We start from the raw sequence: 19,056 nt of genomic DNA on the forward strand, positions 1-19,056 counted from the left end.
TATTACATAAAGATGGCAAGATGCAGTAGATGATATAGAGTACAGTATATACATATACATATGAGATGAGTAATGTAGGGTATGTAAACATAAAGTGGCATTGCTTAAAGTGGCTAGTGGTACATTTTTACATAATTTCCATCAATTCCCATTATTCAAGTGGCTGGAGTTGAGTCAGTATGTTGGCAGCGGCCACTAAATCTTATCTAAGGAGGAAGGGGATATTTTCTAAGGAGGAAAATGATCTTATCTAAGGAGGAAGGAGATCTTATCTGAGGAGGAAGGGGATCTCATTAAGGAGGAATGGGATCTTATCTGAGGAAGGGGATGTATATTTTTCTAAGGAGGACGGAGATCCTTTCTAAGGAGGAAGTGATCTCATCTAAGGAGAAAGGGATCTTATCTGAGGAACGGGATGTAGACTTATCTAAGTAAGGAGATGTAGACATATCTAAGGCAGAAGGTGGATGTAGACTTGTCTAAGGAGGAAGGGATCTTATCTGAGGAACGGGATGTAGACTTATCCAATCTAAGTAGGAATGGGATCTTATCTGAGGATGAAGGGGATCTTATCTGAGGAGGAAGGGGATGTAGGCGTATCTGTACTAAGGAGGAAGGGGATCTTATCTAAGTAAGGAGATGTAGACTTATCTAAGGAGGAAGGGGATCTTATCTAAGTAAGGAGATGTAGACTTATCTTAGGAGGAAGGGGATGTAGGCTTATCTAAGGAGGAAGGGGATGTCGGCCTATCTAAGGAGGAAGTGGATGTAGGCTTATCTAAGGAGGAAGGGGATGTCGGCTTATCTAAGGAGGAAGGGGATGTCGGCCTATCTAAGGAGGAAGGGGGTGTAGGCCTATCTAAGGAGGAAGGGGATCTTATCTAAGTAAGGAGATGTAGACTTATCTTAGGAGGAAGGGGATGTAGGCCTATCTAAGGAGGAAGGGGATGTAGGCCTATCTAAGGAGGAAGGGGATGTAGGCCTATCTAAGGAGGAAGGGGGTGTAGGCCTATCTAAGGAGGAAGGGGATGTAGGCCTATCTAAGGAGGAAGGGGATGTAGGCCTATCTAAGGAGGAAGGGGATCTTAACTAAGGAGGAAGGGGATGTAGGCTTATCTAAGGAGGAAGGGGATGTCGGCCTATCTAAGGAGGAAGGGGATGTCGGCCTATCTAAGGAGGAAGGGGATGTCGGCCTATCTAAGGAGGAAGTGGATGTAGGCTTATCTAAGGAGGAAGGGGATGTCGGCCTATCTAAGGAGGAATGGGGTGTAGGCCTATCTAAGGAGGAAGGGATGTAGGCCTATCTAAGGAGGAAGGGGGTGTAGGCCTATCTAAGGAGGAAGGATATCTTATCTAAGGAGGAAGGATATCTTATCTGAGGAGGAAGGGGATGTAGGCTTACTGTATCTAAGTCAAGTGCAAATCTGACGAACAGAAGGCCTAGAAACTTACCTGACCATTGTTTTTTATCTGACACGTACTGTTCTTATGGACCTTATTGATAACCTGGAAGCTTGCCAGAAAACAACATATAATATTGATCAGTGTTACGGCCGGTTCTGTCATGTACTACATGAGGCAATGCCAACGTGTTAAATAAGTTATATTACAAGCTTAAGAGACCTCATCAAACTGGTCAACCATATTGGAATAGAGAGTAGTATATGGTCTGTTATGAGAGTTGCAGAAAATAAGTGACTAAAATGTTAAGACCAATGAGAAGAGGCTTAAGAAAAGAGTCAACAAGCTATCTTATCAACATATCGACAAGCTAAGGTTCTATCAGAGGACATTCAGAAGGGGCTAAGTACTAAGGAGGAATGGGATCTTATCAACATATCGACAAGCTACGGTTCTATCAGAGGACATTCAGAAGGGGCTAAGTACTAAGGAGGAATGGGATCTTATCAACATATCGACAAGCTACGGTTCTATCAGAGGACATTCAGAAGGGGCTAAGTACTAAGGAGGAATGGGATCATATCAACATATCGACAAGCTAAGGTTCTATCAGAGGACCTTCAGAAGGGGCTAAGTACTAAGGAGGAAATGGGATATTATCAATATATCGACAAGCTAAGGTTCTATGAGAGGACATTCAGAAGGGGCTAAGTACTGTGTACAAAAGCAAAATCATTATCCTCAGCAATACTGGAATGAAATTATTATACTGGGTTCAAAAAAACTTATATAAATTCCCATGTAAATCATACTGGAAAGTGGTGAACTAGAACATAACAAGAATTGTGTATTGAATAACTTGGAGAATAATTTTGCTAACCTATTTTTTAGGCAACAATATACAATTTGTGTTTGACGATGATGTAACGGTCCTGACCTGTTTTATGTTGTTTTTTGTATGTGTTTAGGTCAGGGCATGTGTTTTGGGTGGGCAGTCTATGTTATCTGTTTCTATGTTGGTTTTGGTTGCCTGGTATGGCTCTTAATTAGAGGCAGGTGTTTTGCGTTCTCCTCTAATTAAGAGTCATATTTAGGTAGGGTGTTCTCACTGTTTGTTTGTGGGTGATTGTCTCCTGTATCGTCGAATGTATGTACCATACGGGACTGTTTGGCTGTTCGTTTATTTTGATGTCGTCTGTTTCCTGTCCGTGAGTTTACGTGTAGTTATGTAAGTTTATGTTCAGGTTTCGTCGACGTCGTTTTCTTGTTTTGTAAATTTGAAAGTGTTTTGTTTTTCGTGTTGCCATCGTCGTATAAAAATAAAAGATGGCTTATTTCCCAAATGCTGCATTTTGGTCTGATGATCCTTCTCTCCTCTCCTCGTCCGAGGATGAGGAGAAAGACAGCCCTTACAGACTACTTCTTAAATTATACTTGTAACTTAAAGAACGGGTTGGAAATTGAAATGATTAAGGCTGGACAACACCTAAAAGTCATTCCTGAATTAAACATTTACCATGGAGGAAGTTAGAAAGGTTTACGAGAAGCTAAAACTAGAAAACTTCAGGAATAGAGATGCTTCCACATGAAGTCTCTAAATTATACTAGGTTACTGCATACCCTATTTTTGTATTTTTTTAAATGTGTTTTTGAAAATGATATCCTCCCTTCAACTTGGTACAGATCCATCATTAACCAAACACCAAAGTCATCCACGAATGATCCAGGGCTCCATTAAAATACAGCCTTATTAGCAGTCTAGAGTTATACTGTAGGATCTGAAACAGAAGTCTAGAGTTATACTGTAGGATCTGAAACAGCATTCTAGAGTTATACTGTAGGATCTGAAACAGCAGACTAGAGTTATACTGTAGGATCTGAAACAGCAGTCTAGAGTTATACTGTAGGATCTGAAACAACAGACTAGAGTTATACTGTAGGATCTGAAACAGCAGTCTGGAGTTATACTGTAGGATCTGAAACAGCAGTCTAGAGTTATACTGTAGGATCTGAAACAGCAGTCTAGAGTTATACTGCAGGATCTGAAACAGCAGTCTAGAGTTATACTGTAGGATCTGAAACAACAGTCTAGAGCTTTACTGTGGGATCTGAAACAGCAGTCTAGAGTTATACTGTAGGATCTGAAACAGCAGTCTAGAGTTATACTGTAGGATCTGAAACAGCAGTCTAGAGTTATACTGTAGGATCTGAAACAGCAGTCTAGAGTTATACTGTAGGATCTGAAACAGCAGTCTAGAGTTATACTGTAGGATCTGAAACAGCAGTTTCAGTTATACTCTGGGATCTGAAACAAGTTCAGTTTTACTCTGGGATCTGAAACAACAGGTTCAGATATACTCTGGGATCTGAAAGAACTGGTTCAGTTATACTCTGGGATCTGAAACAAGTTCAGTTTTACTCTGGGATCTGAAACACGTTCAGTTTTACTCTGGGATCTGAAACAACAGGTTCAGATATACTTTGGGATCTGAAACAAGTTCAGTTATACTCTGGGATCTGAAACAACAGGTTCAGATATATTCTGGGATCTGAAACAACAGGTTCAGATATACTCTGGGATCTGAAACAAGTTCAGTTATACTCTGGGATCTGAAACAACAGGTTCAGATATAATTTGGGATCTGAAACAACAAGTTCAGTTTTACTCTGGGATCTGAAACAACAGGTTCAGATATACTCTGGGATCTGAAACAACAGGTTCAGATATACTCTGGGATCTGAAACAACAGGTTCAGATATATTCTGGGATCTGAAACAACAGGTTCAGATATATACAGTTATACTCTGGTATGTTAAGGATTAAGGTTAATAATTTGGAAAAGTCAGGGTTACTTGTAGCCGAGCAGAATGGTGCTGTAAAAACAGGGCTTAAACAGATCAGATCTATAGTACACTGCAGAGGTGTGGACTCGAGTCACATGACTTTGACTCGAGTCAGACTCGTGTCACAAATATGATGACCTTGCATCTCAACTTTGACTTTAACACCAATGACTCGTGACTTAACTTGGACTTGAGCCTTTTGACTCGACCTGACTTGATACCCTCCCCAAGCCCAAATATAAAAAAAAATATGTTATTAAAAAAGTGTGCAGTGCATCAACTCTTTATTTAACATATTTAATATATTTAATATATAGATATAGATATTTCTTAACTTGGGACTTGACTTGGGACTTGACTGCTAAGACTTGAGACTTAGTTGTGACTTGTAAAACAATAACTTGGTCCTACCTCTGGTACACTGTATCCACTGTGATTAGAGCCAGACTAAGAATGGAAAGCTACCAGCGGCAACCCGTCATTCAGCCCCACCTGTTTTGAGCCTTTGTCACGTCTGCTCCTGCTGCTCCCCCCCGGCGTACGACGTCGCCAGAGTACTAATGACCGGTCCTGGGATTTATCATTACGCACACCTGGCACTCATCATTACGCGCGCCTGTGAACCTGGACTCCGTAACCTTCATCATTTCCTCCCCTTTATATGTCACTCTCCCAGGTTCACTCACCAGTTGGTATTGTTCTTGTGTATGGGCGTTTCACCTACACCTGCTTCCGACTCACCGCCCCATCATTACAGCCTCACATGTTTTGAAAAAATAAATACAAATCTTTATTTTGGGGGGGGGGGGTCTTGCCTGTTTTGCTTGTTATTTTGGCATTAATATGTGTCACATATCAGTTTGCAAACAATGTAAAAAATATATATTAATTGAGTTAATTAATTTTATCTCTATTTTGTCGGTTTTGTGAAAGCTACCTATGCGGTGGAAACATGGTGAAAATATGCGGTTGTGTGTTTGGCTATTGTGGTTAGCTAATAGAAATACATATTGTGTTTTCGTTGTAAAACATAAAAAAAATCGGAAATGATGGCTGGATTCACAAGATGTTTATCTTTCATTTGCTGTATTGGACTTGTGATTTCATGAAAATTATATTATATGATATCCCTGTCCCGTTAGGCTAGGCTATGCTAGTCAGCTTTTTTGATGAGGAGGATCTCGGATCCGGGAGGGTGATAAAGTAGAGGTTAAAGCACATCACAACGTGAGTCCAAAAATGGCTTATGCTGCTTTATAAATAATTGAGGATGCCAGAGAGAGATGTATACTGTAGATAAAGTAATACTAAGTGTATGTTGTGTAGTAAACTGTTAGTAGCCTGTGTGCCTCACCCTAATAAGTTGGTCTATTTTCACCCACGCGATACTGTGAACACATCGTTCGTGGCCGGTCTGTGCTTGTTTGCCTATGACCTGATTAAGAGAAACGTAATCATCGAATATTGTAAGAGCTTTCATTGTCTGTTTATATGTAAGAACGGCCCATGTTCTGAAAACGGTCGCTGTACGTTTCAAAAGTGATAAACAAATGGTTATATTGACTATGTCAGTCGTCTCTAGCTCATTGTAATGTCTTAATCAAAATGATGGATTGCCTCGTATCCGCTCATCGCCCACTTATGCCGTAGTTTAAACATCTCAATTGTCAGTAGAAACCACATTTGTTTAAGCAAGTCAGCCATATCAGCTATGTTTTTTTTAAAAGCCAGTAAATGAGGCTGAATGAACTGTAGCAGTGGTAAGGTGTTGGGACTCTGCTGATAACCAGGTGTAACAGTGGTAAGGTGTTGGGACTCTGCTGATAGCCAGGTGTAACAGTGGTAAGGTGTTGGGACTCTGCTGATAACCAGGTGTAACAGTGGTAAGGTGTTGGGACTCTGCTGATAACCAGGTGTAGCAGTGGTAAGGTGTTGGGACTCTGCTGTTGGGACTCTGCTGATAACCAGGTGTAGCAGTGGTAAGGTGTTGGGACTCTGCTGTTGGGACTCTGCTGATAACCAGGTGTAACAGTGGTAAGGTGTTGGGACTCTGCTGATAACCAGGTGTAACAGTGGTAAGGTGTTGGGACTCTGCTGATAACCAGGTGTAGCAGTGGTAAGGTGTTGGGACTCTGCTGTTGGGACTCTGCTGATAACCAGGTGTAACAGTGGTAAGGTGTTGGGACTCTGCTGATAACCAGGTGTAACAGTGGTAAGGTGTTGGGACTCTGCTGATAACCAGGTGTAACAGTGGTAAGGTGTTGGGACTCTGCTGGTAGCCAGGTGTAGCAGTGGTAAGGTGTTGGGACTCTGCTGATAACCAGGTGTAACAGTGGTAAGGTGTTGGGACTCTGCTGATAACCACGTGTAACAGTGGTAAGGTGTTGGGACTCTGCTGATAACCAGGTGTAACAGTGGTAAGGTGTTGGGACTCTGCTGATAGCCAGGTGTAACAGTGGTAAGGTGTTGGGACTCTGCTGATAACCAGGTGTAGCAGTGGTAAGGTGTTGGGACTCTGCTGTTGGGACTCTGCTGATAACCAGGTGTAGCAGTGGTAAGGTGTTGGGACTCTGCTGTTGGGACTCTGCTGATAACCAGGTGTAACAGTGGTAAGGTGTTGGGACTCTGCTGATAACCAGGTGTAACAGTGGTAAGGTGTTGGGACTCTGCTGATAACCAGGTGTAGCAGTGGTAAGGTGTTGGGACTCTGCTGTTGGGACTCTGCTGATAACCAGGTGTAACAGTGGTAAGGTGTTGGGACTCTGCTGATAACCAGGTGTAACAGTGGTAAGGTGTTGGGACTCTGCTGATAACCAGGTGTAACAGTGGTAAGGTGTTGGGACTCTGCTGGTAGCCAGGTGTAGCAGTGGTAAGGTGTTGGGACTCTGCTGATAACCAGGTGTAACAGTGGTAAGGTGTTGGGACTCTGCTGATAACCACGTGTAACAGTGGTAAGGTGTTGGGACTCTGCTGATAACCAGGTGTAACAGTGGTAAGGTGTTGGGACTCTGCTGATAGCCAGGTGTAACAGTGGTAAGGTGTTGGGACTCTGCTGATAACCAGGTGTAACAGTGGTAAGGTGTTGGGACTCTGCTGATAGCCAGGTGTAACAGTGGTAAGGTGTTGGGACTCTGCTGATAACCAGGTGTAGCAGTGGTAAGGTGTTGGGACTCTGCTGTTGGGACTCTGCTGATAACCAGGTGTAGCAGTGGTAAGGTGTTGGGACTCTGCTGTTGGGACTCTGCTGATAACCAGGTGTAACAGTGGTAAGGTGTTGGGACTCTGCTGATAACCAGGTGTAACAGTGGTAAGGTGTTGGGACTCTGCTGATAACCAGGTGTAACAGTGGTAAGGTGTTGGGACTCTGCTGGTAGCCAGGTGTAGCAGTGGTAAGGTGTTGGGACTCTGCTGATAACCAGGTGTAACAGTGGTAAGGTGTTGGGACTCTGCTGATAACCACGTGTAACAGTGGTAAGGTGTTGGGACTCTGCTGATAACCAGGTGTAACAGTGGTAAGGTGTTGGGACTCTGCTGATAGCCAGGTGTAACAGTGGTAAGGTGTTGGGACTCTGCTGATAACCAGGTGTAACAGTGGTAAGGTGTTGGGACTCTGCTGATAACCAGGTGTAACAGTGGTAAGGTGTTGGGACTCTGCTGATTGCCAGGTGTAACAGTGGTAAGGTGTTGGGACTCTGCTGATAACCAGGTGTAACAGTGGTAAGGTGTTAGGACTCTGCTGATAACCAGGTGTAACAGTGGTAAGGTGTTGGGACTCTGCTGATAGCCAGGTGTAACAGTGGTAAGGTGTTGGGACTCTGCTGATAACCAGGTGTAACAGTGGTAAGGTGTTGGGACTCTGCTGTTGGGACTCTGCTGATAACCAGGTGTAACAGTGGTAAGGTGTTGGGACTCTGCTGATAACCAGGTGTAGTAGTGGTAAGGTGTTGGGACTCTGCTGATAACCAGGTGTAGTAGTGGTAAGGTGTTGGGACTCTGCTTATAGCCAGGTGTAACAGTGGTAAGGTGTTGGGACTCTGCTGATAACCAGGTGTAGCAGTGGTAAGGTGTTGGGACTCTGCTGATAGCCAGGTGTAACAGTGGTAAGGTGTTGGGACTCTGCTGATAACCAGGTGTAGCAGTGGTAAGGTGTTGGGACTCTGCTGATAACCAGGTGTAGCAGTGGTAAGGTGTTGGGACTCTGCTGATAACCAGGTGTAACAGTGGTAAGGTGTTGGGACTCTGCTGATAACCAGGTGTAACAGTGGTAAGGTGTTGGGACTCTGCTGATAACCAGGTGTAACAGTGGTAAGGTGTTGGGACTCTGCTGATAGCCAGGTGTAACAGTGGTAAGGTGTTGGGACTCTGCTGATTGCCAGGTGTAACAGTGGTAAGGTGTTGGGGCTCTGCTGATAACCAGGTGTAACAGTGGTAAGGTGTTGGGACTCTGCTGATTGCCAGGTGTAACAGTGGTAAGGTGTTGGGACTCTGCTGTTGGGACTCTGCTGATAACCAGGTGTAACAGTGGTAAGGTGTTGGGACTCTGCTGATAACCAGGTGTAGCAGTGGTAAGGTGTTGGGACTCTGCTGATAACCAGGTGTAACAGTGGTAAGGTGTTGGGACTCTGCTGATAGCCAGGTGTAACAGTGGTAAGGTGTTGGGACTCTGTTGATAACCAGGTGTAACAGTGGTAAGGTGTTGGGACTCTGCTGATAACCAGGTGTAGCAGTGGTAAGGTGTTGGGACTCTGCTGATAACCAGGTGTAACAGTGGTAAGGTGTTGGGACTCTGCTGTTGGGACTCTGCTGATAGCCAGGTGTAACAGTGGTAAGGTGTTGGGACTCTGCTGATAACCAGGTGTAACAGTGGTAAGGTGTTGGGACTCTGCTGATAACCAGGTGTAACAGTGGTAAGGTGTTGGGACTCTGCTGATAACCAGGTGTAACAGTGGTAAGGTGTTGGGACTCTGCTGGTAGCCAGGTGTAACAGTGGTAAGGTGTTGGGACTCTGCTGATAACCAGGTGTAACAGTGGTAAGGTGTTGGGACTCTGCTGATTGCCAGGTGTAACAGTGGTAAGGTGTTGGGACTCTGCTGATAACCAGGTGTAACAGTGGTAAGGTGTTGGGACTGCTGATTGCCAGGTGTAACAGTGGTAAGGTGTTGGGACTCTGCTGATAACCAGGTGTAACAGTGGTAAGGTGTTGGGACTCTGCTGATAACAAGGTGTAACAGTGGTAAGGTGTTGGGACTCTGCTGATAACCAGGTGTAACAGTGGTAAGGTGTTGGGACTCTGCTGATAACCAGGTGTAGTAGTGGTAAGGTGTTGGGACTCTGCTGTTGGGACTCTGCTGATAACCAGGTGTAGCAGTGGTAAGGTGTTGGGACTCTGCTGATAGCCAGGTGTAGCAGTGGTAAGGTGTTGGGACTCTGCTGATAACCAGGTGTAGCAGTGGTAAGGTGTTGGGACTCTGCTGATAACCAGGTGTAACAGTGGTAAGGTGTTGGGACTCTGCTGATAACCAGGTGTAGTAGTGGTAAGGTGTTGGGACTCTGCTGATAGCCAGGTGTAGTAGTGGTAAGGTGTTGGGACTCTGCTGATAACCAGGTGTAACAGTGGTAAGGTGTTGGGACTCTGCTGATAACCAGGTGTAACAGTGGTAAGGTGTTGGGACTCTGCTGATAACCAGGTGTAGCAGTGGTAAGGTGTTGGGACTCTGCTGATAACCAGGTGTAACAGTGGTAAGGTGTTGGGACTCTGCTGATAACCAGGTGTAACAGTGGTAAGGTGTTGGGACTCTGCTGATAACCAGGTGTAGTAGTGGTAAGGTGTTGGGACTCTGCTGATAACCAGGTGTAACAGTGGTAAGGTGTTGGGACTCTGCTGATAACCAGGTGTAACAGTGGTAAGGTGTTGGGACTCTGCTGATAACCAGGTGTAGTACTGGTAAGGTGTTGGGACTCTGCTGATAACCAGGTGTAACAGTGGTAAGGTGTTGGGACTCTGCTTATAGCCAGGTGTAACAGTGGTAAGGTGTTGGGACTCTGCTGATAGCCAGGTGTAACAGTGGTAAGGTGTTGGGACTCTGCTGTTGGGACTCTGCTGATAACCAGGTGTAGCAGTGGTAAGGTGTTGGGACTCTGCTGATAACCAGGTGTAACAGTGGTAAGGTGTTGGGACTCTGCTGATAACCAGGTGTAGCAGTGGTAAGGTGTTGGGACTCTGCTGATAACCAGGTATAACAGTGGTAAGGTGTTGGGACTCTGCTGATAGCCAGGTGTAACAGTGGTAAGGTGTTGGGACTCTGCTGATAACCAGGTGTAACAGTGGTAAGGTGTTGGGACTCTGCTGGTAGCCAGGTGTAACAGTGGTAAGGTGTTGGGACTCTGCTGATAACCAGGTGTAGTAGTGGTAAGGTGTTTGGACTCTGCTGATAACCAGGTGTAGTACTGGTAAGGTGTTGGGACTCTGCTGATAACCAGGTGTAACAGTGGTAAGGTGTTGGGACTCTGCTTATAGCCAGGTGTAACAGTGGTAAGGTGTTGGGACTCTGCTGATAGCCAGGTGTAACAGTGGTAAGATGTTGGGACTCTGCTGTTGGGACTCTGCTGATAACCAGGTGTAGTAGTGGTAAGGTGTTGGGACTCTGCTTATAGCCAGGTGTAACAGTGGTAAGGTGTTGGGACTCTGCTGATAACCAGGTGTAGCAGTGGTAAGGTGTTGGGACTCTGCTGATAACCAGGTGTAACAGTGGTAAGGTGTTGGGACTCTGCTGATAACCAGGTGTAACAGTGGTAAGGTGTTGGGACTCTGCTGATAACCAGGTGTAGTAGTGGTAAGGTGTTGGGACTGCTGATAACCAGGTGTAACAGTGGTAAGGTTTTGGGACTCTGCTGATAACCAGGTGTAACAGTGGTAAGGTGTTGGGACTCTGCTGATAGCCAGGTGTAACAGTGGTAAGGTGTTGGGACTCTGCTGATAACCAGGTGTAACAGTGGTAAGGTGTTGGGACTCTGCTGATAACCAGGTGTAACAGTGGTAAGGTGTTGGGACTCTGCTGTTGGGACTCTGCTGATAACCAGGTGTAACAGTGGTAAGGTGTTGGGACTCTGCTGTTGGGACTCTGCTGATAGCCAGGTGTAACAGTGGTAAGGTGTTGGGACTGCTAATAACCAGGTGTAACAGTGGTAAGGTGTTGGGACTCTGCTGTTGGGACTCTGCTGATAACCAGGTGTAGCAGTGGTAAGGTGTTGGGACTCTGCTGATAACCAGGTGTAACAGTGGTAAGGTGTTGGGACTCTGCTGTTGGGACTCTGCTGATAGCCAGGTGTAACAGTGGTAAGGTGTTGGGACTCTGCTGATAACCAGGTGTAGCAGTGGTAAGGTGTTGGGACTCTGCTGATAACCAGGTGTAACAGTGGTAAGGTGTTGGGACTCTGCTGATAACCAGGTGTAGCAGTGGTAAGGTGTTGGGACTCTGCTGATAACCAGGTGTAACAGTGGTAAGGTGTTGGGACTCTGCTGATTGCCAGATGTAACAGTGGTATGGTGTTGGGACTTTGCTGATTGCCAGGTTTAACAGTGGTAAGGTGTTGGGACTCTGCTGATTGCCAGGTGTAACAGTGGTAAGGTGTTGGGACTCTGCTGATTGCCAGGTGTAACAGTGGTTAGGTGTTGGGACTCTGCTGATTGCCAGGTGTAACAGTGGTTAGGTGTTGGGACTCTGCTGTTGGGACTCTGCTGATAACCAGGTGTAACAGTGGTAAGGTGTTGGGACTCTGCTGATTGCCAGGTGTAACAGTGGTAAGGTGTTGGGACTCTGCTGTTGGGACTCTGCTGATAGCCAGGTGTAACAGTGGTAAGGTGTTGGGACTCTGCTGATAACCAGGTGTAACAGTGGTAAGGTGTTGGGACTCTGCTGATAACCAGGTGTAGCAGTGGTAAGGTGTTGGGACTCTGCTGATAGCCAGGTGTAACAGTGGTAAGGTGTTGGGACTCTGCTGTTGGGACTCTGCTGATAACCAGGTGTAACAGTGGTAAGGTGTTGGGACTCTGCTGATAACCAGGTGTAACAGTGGTAAGGTGTTGGGACTCTGCTGATAACGAGGTGTAACAGTGGTAAGGTGTTGGGACTCTGCTGATAGCCAGGTGTAACAGTGGTAAGGTGTTGGGACTCTGCTGTTGGGACTCTGCTGATAACCAGGTGTAACAGTGGTAAGGTGTTGGGACTCTGCTGATAACCAGGTGTAACAGTGGTAAGGTGTTGGGACTCTGCTGATAACCAGGTGTAACAGTGGTAAGGTGTTGGGACTCTGCTGATAGCCAGGTGTAACAGTGGTAAGGTGTTGGGACTCTGCTGGTAACCAGGTGTAACAGTGGTAAGGTGTTGGGACTCTGCTGATAGCCAGGTGTAACAGTGGTAAGGTGTTGGGACTCTGCTGATAACCAGGTGTAACAGTGGTAAGGTGTTGGGACTCTGCTGATAACCAGGTGTAACAGTGGTAAGGTGTTGGGACTCTGCTGTTGGGACTCTGCTGATAACCAGGTGTAGCAGTGGTAAGGTGTTGGGACTCTGCTGATAACCAGGTGTAACAGTGGTAAGGTGTTGGGACTCTGCTGGTAACCAGGTGTAACAGTGGTAAGGTGTTGGGACTCTGCTGATTGCCAGGTGTAACAGTGGTAAGGTGTTGGGACTCTGCTGATAACCAGGTGTAACAGTGGTAAGGTGTTTCGACTCTGCTGATAACCAGGTGTAACAGTGGTAAGGTGTTGGGACTCTGCTGATAACCAGGTGTAGCAGTGGTAAGGTGTTGGGACTCTGCTGTTGGGACTCTGCTGATAACCAGGTGTAACAGTGGTAAGGTGTTGGGACTCTGCTGATAACCAGGTGTAACAGTGGTAAGGTGTTGGGACTCTGCTGATAACCAGGTGTAACAGTGGTAAGGTGTTGGGACTCTGCTGATAGCCAGGTGTAACAGTGGTAAGGTGTTGGGACTCTGCTGATAACCAGGTGTAACAGTGGTAAGGTGTTGGGACTCTGCTGATAACCAGGTGTAGTAGTGGTAAGGTGTTGGGACTCTGCTGATAACCAGGTGTAACAGTGGTAAGGTGTTGGGACTCTGCTGATAACCAGGTGTAACAGTGGTAAGGTGTTGGGACTCTGCTGATAACCAGGTGTAGTACTGGTAAGGTGTTGGGACTCTGCTGATAACCAGGTGTAACAGTGGTAAGGTGTTGGGACTCTGCTTATAGCCAGGTGTAACAGTGGTAAGGTGTTGGGACTCTGCTGATAGCCAGGTGTAACAGTGGTAAGGTGTTGGGATTCTACTGTTGGGACTCTGCTGATAACCAGGTGTAGCAGTGGTAAGGTGTTGGGACTCTGCTTATAGCCAGGTGTAACAGTGGTAAGGTGTTGGGACTCTGCTGATAACCAGGTGTAGCAGTGGTAAGGTGTTGGGACTCTGCTGATAACCAGGTGTAACAGTGGTAAGGTGTTGGGACTCTGCTGATAGCCAGGTGTAACAGTGGTAAGGTGTTTGGACTGCTGATAACCAGGTGTAGTAGTGGTAAGGTGTTGGGACTCTGCTGATAACCAGGTGTAACAGTGGTAAGGTTTTGGGACTCTGCTGATAACCAGGTGTAACAGTGGTAAGGTATTGGGACTCTGCTGATAGCCAGGTGTAACAGTGGTAAGGTGTTGGGACTCTGCTGATAACCAGGTGTAACAGTGGTAAGGTGTTGGGACTCTGCTGATAACCAGGTGTAACAGTGGTAAGGTGTTGGGACTCTGCTGTTGGGACTCTGCTGATAACCAGGTGTAACAGTTGTAAGGTGTTGGGACTCTGCTGATAACCAGGTGTAGCAGTGGTTAGGTGTTGGGACTCTGCTGATAGCCAGGTGTAACAGTGGTAAGGTGTTGGGACTCTGCTGTTGGGACTCTGCTGATAACCAGGTGTAACAGTGGTAAGGTGTTGGGACTCTGCTGATAACCAGGTGTAACAGTGGTAAGGTGTTGGGACTCTGCTGATAACGAGGTGTAACAGTGGTAAGGTGTTGGGACTCTGCTGATACCCAGGTGTAACAGTGGTAAGGTGTTGGGACTCTGCTGTTGGGACTCTGCTGATAACCAGGTGTAACAGTGGTAAGGTGTTGGGACTCTGCTGATAACCAGGTGTAACAGTGGTAAGGTGTTGGGACTCTGCTGATAACCAGGTGTAACAGTGGTAAGGTGTTGGGACTCTGCTGATAGCCAGGTGTAACAGTGGTAAGGTGTTGGGACTCTGCTGGTAACCAGGTGTAACAGTGGTAAGGTGTTGGGACTCTGCTGATAGCCAGGTGTAACAGTGGTAAGGTGTTGGGACTCTGCTGATAACCAGGTGTAACAGTGGTAAGGTGTTTGGACTCTGCTGATAACCAGGTGTAACAGTGGTAAGGTGTTGGGACTCTGCTGTTGGGACTCTGCTGATAACCAGGTGTAGCAGTGGTAAGGTGTTGGGACTCTGCTGATAACCAGGTGTAACAGTGGTAAGGTGTTGGGACTCTGCTGGTAACCAGGTGTAACAGTGGTAAGGTGTTGGGACTCTGCTGATTGCCAGGTGTAACAGTGGTAAGGTGTTGGGACTCTGCTGATAACCAGGTGTAACAGTGGTAAGGTGTTTCGACTCTGCTGATAACCAGGTGTAACAGTGGTAAGGTGTTGGGACTCTGCTGATAACCAGGTGTAGCAGTGGTAAGGTGTTGGGACTCTGCTGTTGGGACTCTGCTGATAACCAGGTGTAACAGTGGTAAGGTGTTGGGACTCTGCTGATAACCAGGTGTAACAGTGGTAAGGTGTTGGGACTCTGCTGATAACCAGGTGTAACAGTGGTAAGGTGTTGGGACTCTGCTGATAGCCAGGTGTAACAGTGGTAAGGTGTTGGGACTCTGCTGATAACCAAGTGTAACAGTGGTAAGGTGTTGGGACTCTGCTGATAACCAGGTGTAGTAGTGGTAAGGTGTTGGGACTCTGCTGATAACCAGGTGTAACAGTGGTAAGGTGTTGGGACTCTGCTGATAACCAGGTGTAACAGTGGTAAGGTGTTGGGACTCTGCTGATAACCAGGTGTAGTACTGGTAAGGTGTTGGGACTCTGCTGATAACCAGGTGTAACAGTGGTAAGGTGTTGGGACTCTGCTTATAGCCAGGTGTAACAGTGGTAAGGTGTTGGGACTCTGCTGATAGCCAGGTGTAACAGTGGTAAGGTGTTGGGATTCTACTGTTGGGACTCTGCTGATAACCAGGTGTAGCAGTGGTAAGGTGTTGGGACTCTGCTTATAGCCAGGTGTAACAGTGGTAAGGTGTTGGGACTCTGCTGATAACCAGGTGTAGCAGTGGTAAGGTGTTGGGACTCTGCTGATAACCAGGTGTAACAGTGGTAAGGTGTTGGGACTCTGCTGATAGCCAGGTGTAACAGTGGTAAGGTGTTTGGACTGCTGATAACCAGGTGTAGTAGTGGTAAGGTGTTGGGACTCTGCTGATAACCAGGTGTAACAGTGGTAAGGTTTTGGGACTCTGCTGATAACCAGGTGTAACAGTGGTAAGGTATTGGGACTCTGCTGATAGCCAGGTGTAACAGTGGTAAGGTGTTGGGACTCTGCTGATAACCAGGTGTAACAGTGGTAAGGTGTTGGGACTCTGCTGATAACCAGGTGTAACAGTGGTAAGGTGTTGGGACTCTGCTGTTGGGACTCTGCTGATAACCAGGTGTAACAGTGGTAAGGTGTTGGGACTCTGCTGTTGGGACTCTGCTGATAGCCAGGTGTAACAGTGGTAAGGTGTTGGGACTCTGCTGATAACCAGGTGTAACAGTGGTAAGGTGTTGGGACTCTGCTGATAACCAGGTGTAACAGTGGTAAGGTGTTGGGACTCTGCTGATAACCAGGTGTAACAGTGGTAAGGTGTTGGGACTCTGCTGATAACCAGGTGTAACAGTGGTAAGGTGTTGGGACTCTGCTGATTGTCAGGTGTAACAGTGGTAAGGTGTTGGGACTCTGCTGATTGCCAGGTTTAACAGTGGTAAGGTGTTGGGACTCTGCTGATTGCCAGGTGTAACAGTGGTAAGGTGTTGGGACTCTGCTGATTGCCAGGTGTAACAGTGGTAAGGTGTTGGGACTCTGCTGTTGGGACTCTGCTGATAGCCAGGTGTAACAGTGGTAAGGTGTTGGGACTCTGCTGATAACCAGGTGTAACAGTGGTAAGGTGTTGGGACTCTGCTGATAACCAGGTGTAGCAGTGGTAAGGTGTTGGGACTCTGCTGATAGCCAGGTGTAACAGTGGTAAGGTGTTGGGACTCTGCTGTTGGGACTCTGCTGATAACCAGGTGTAACAGTGGTAAGGTGTTGGGACTCTGCTGATAACCAGGTGTAACAGTGGTAAGGTGTTGGGACTCTGCTGATAACGAGGTGTAACAGTGGTAAGGTGTTGGGACTCTGCTGATAGCCAGGTGTAACAGTGGTAAGGTGTTGGGACTCTGCTGTTGGGACTCTGCTGATAACCAGGTGTAACAGTGGTAAGGTGTTGGGACTCTGCTGATTGCCAGGTGTAACAGTGGTAAGGTGTTGGGACTCTGCTGATAACCAGGTGTAACAGTGGTAAGGTGTTGGGACTCTGCTGATAGCCAGGTGTAACAGTGGTAAGGTGTTGGGACTCTGCTGGTAACCAGGTGTAACAGTGGTAAGGTGTTGGGACTCTGCTGATAGCCAGGTGTAACAGTGGTAAGGTGTTGGAACTCTGCTGATAACCAGGTGTAACTGTGGTAAGGTGTTGGGACTCTGCTGTTGGGACTCTGCTGATAACCTGGTGTAGCAGTGGTAAGGTGTTGGGACTCTGCTGATAACCAGGTGTAGCAGTGGTAAGGTGTTGGGACTCTGCTGATAGCCAGGTGTAACAGTGCTAAGGTGTTGGGACTCTGCTGATAACCAGGTGTAACAGTGGTAAGGTGTTGGGACTCTGCTGATAACCAGGTGTAGTAGTGGTAAGGTGTTGGGACTCTGCTGTTGGGACTCTGCTGATTGCCAGGTGTAACAGTGGTAAGGTGTTGGGACTCTGCTGTTGGGACTCTGCTGATTGCCAGGTGTAACAGTGGTAAGGTGTTGGGACTCTGCTGATAACTAGGTGTAACAGTGGTAAGGTGTTGGGACTCTGCTTATAGCCAGGTGTAAAAGTGGTAAGGTGTTGGGACTCTGCTGATAGCCAGGTGTAACAGTGGTAAGGTGTTGGGACTCTGCTGTTGGGACTCTGCTGATAACTAGGTGTAGCAGTGGTAAGGTGTTGGGACTCTGCTTATAGCCAGGTGTAACAGTGGTAAGGTGTTGGGACTCTGCTGATAACCAGGTGTAGCAGTGGTAAGGTGTTGGGACTCTGCTGATAACCAGGTGTAACAGTGGTAAGGTGTTGGGACTCTGCTGATAACCAGGTGTAACAGTGGTAAGGTGTTGGGACTCTGCTGATAGCCAGGTGTAACAGTGGTAAGGTGTTGGGACTCTGCTGATAACCAGGTGTAACAGTGGTAAGGTGTTGGGACTCTGCTGATAACCAGGTGTAACAGTGGTAAGGTGTTGGGACTCTGCTGTTGGGACTCTGCTGATAGCCAGGTGTAACAGTGGTAAGGTGTTGGGACTCTGCTGATAACCAGGTGTAGCAGTGGTAAGGTGTTGGGACTCTGCTGATAACCAGGTGTAACAGTGGTAAGGTGTTGGGACTCTGCTGATTGCCAGGTGTAACAGTGGTAAGGTGTTGGGACTCTGCTGATTGACAGGTGTAACAGTGGTAAGGTGTTGGGACTCTGCTGATAACCAGGTGTAACAGTGGTAAGGTGTTGGGACTCTGCTGTTGGGACTCTGCTGATAACCAGGTGTAACAGTGGTAAGGTGTTGGGACTCTGCTGTTGGGACTCTGCTGATAGCCAGGTGTAACAGTGGTAAGGTGTTGGGACTCTGCTGATAACCAGGTGTAACAGTGGTAAGGTGTTGGGACTCTGCTGATAACCAGGTGTAACAGTGGTAAGGTGTTGGGACTCTGCTGATAACCAGGTGTAGCAGTGGTAAGGTGTTGGGACTCTGCTGATAACCAGGTGTAACAGTGGTAAGGTGTTGGGACTCTGCTGATTGCCAGGTGTAACAGTGGTAAGGTGTTGGGACTCTGCTGATTGCCAGGTGTAAAAGTGGTAAGGTGTTGGGACTCTGCTGATTGCCAGGTGTAACAGTGGTAAGGTGTTGGGACTCTGCTGATTGCCAGGTGTAACAGTGGTAAGGTGTTGGGACTCTGCTGTTGGGACTCTGCTGATAACCAGGTGTAACAGTGGTAAGGTGTTGGGACTCTGCTGTTGGGACTCTGCTGATAGCCAGGTGTAACAGTGGTAAGGTGTTGGGACTCTGCTGATAACCAGGTGTAACAGTGGTAAGGTGTTGGGACTCTGCTGATAACCAGGTGTAACAGTGGTAAGGTGTTGGGACTCTGCTGATAACCAGGTGTAGCAGTGGTAAGGTGTTGGGACTCTGCTGATAACCAGGTGTAACAGTGGTAAGGTGTTGGGACTCTGCTGATTGCCAGGTGTAACAGTGGTAAGGTGTTGGGACTCTGCTGATTGCCAGGTGTAACAGTGGTAAGGTGTTGGGGCTCTGCTGATTGCCAGGTGTAACAGTGGTAAGGTGTTGGGACTCTGCTGATTGCCAGGTGTAACAGTGGTAAGGTGTTGGGACTCTGCTGTTGGGACTCTGCTGATAACCAGGTGTAACAGTGGTAAGGTGTTGGGACTCTGCTGGTAACCAGGTGTA

This window comes from Salvelinus fontinalis, chromosome 25 (assembly GCF_029448725.1).
Source record: "Salvelinus fontinalis isolate EN_2023a chromosome 25, ASM2944872v1, whole genome shotgun sequence".
Taxonomy (NCBI): Eukaryota; Metazoa; Chordata; class Actinopteri; order Salmoniformes; family Salmonidae; genus Salvelinus; species Salvelinus fontinalis.